The sequence below is a fragment of the Protobothrops mucrosquamatus genome, unplaced genomic scaffold (assembly GCF_001527695.2).
Source record: "Protobothrops mucrosquamatus isolate PMUCROS unplaced genomic scaffold, P.Mucros_1.0 scaffold825, whole genome shotgun sequence".
Taxonomy (NCBI): domain Eukaryota; kingdom Metazoa; phylum Chordata; class Lepidosauria; order Squamata; family Viperidae; genus Protobothrops; species Protobothrops mucrosquamatus.
Window position 1 is genome coordinate 115,211 of NW_015387085.1, and position 946 is coordinate 116,156.

Below are 946 nucleotides of genomic sequence, written 5' to 3' on the forward strand. Positions count from 1 at the left end.
TGCCCCCAGAGATCAGGGTTATCCCTGATCTCCCTTCCTTTCGCCGCGCCCTCAAGACTTGGTTATTCCAGCTCGCAGGACTGGCCTAGGGTAATTTTTAGAGGGGTTTTAATCAATATTTTAAATTGGACAATTCTCTAATATTCCTTTTAATTAATTTTAAATCTGTATTGTTATTTGTGTATTTTAATTGATTGTCTGCCGCCCTGAGTCCTACGGGAGAAGGGCGGGATATAAATCTAAATAATAAATAAATAAAATAAAATAAATAAAATTGAGGTAATTGTTTAAAAGCAAGAGCCACAAAGTAGGCTTAACCTCCTTCTCATCTTCCCTACTCCCTGGACTAAGGAATTTCTTCAGTAATTCTTTCTCTCTTATCCATATTCCCTGGGTTTATTAGACCAGGGGTGTCAAACTGCCAGCCCACGGGCCGGACACATCATCTGGAAGCCGCACCCACCCCATTGCCGGCAATAGCAAAATCGTCCCGATATGAGTTTGACATGTCTGTATTAGATGTTCAATCTGTTAGCATCAGCTGTGCTGCTAGTCCACAGGCAAATAGATACAGATCTTCATTGTACAGCCGAGTCAAAAGGACCATTAGTTTAGCTGCTTCTGTATCATTACTCTACTTTTACCATACCCATTTGCTGGCTGCTGGTGATATTCCACCATTTTGTTAAGTTAGAAGACTTCAACTTACATTCCCTTGGTAAGTGGTTTGGATCGGTCCAGGATTCTATGGCCTCCATGCAACCATGGATTGATGAAACTTATTAAGGGCCCTACACATATGAGAATGCACATACAATATCCAGGTTTTTATTGGGCCTATATTTTAGGAACTTATTGGCATGCAGATTTTTTCTGACTTCTGAGGAATTTAAAGACATGACTTCTCTGCCTAGTGGCAAAGCATCTATTTAAAAAGTTCACCTTA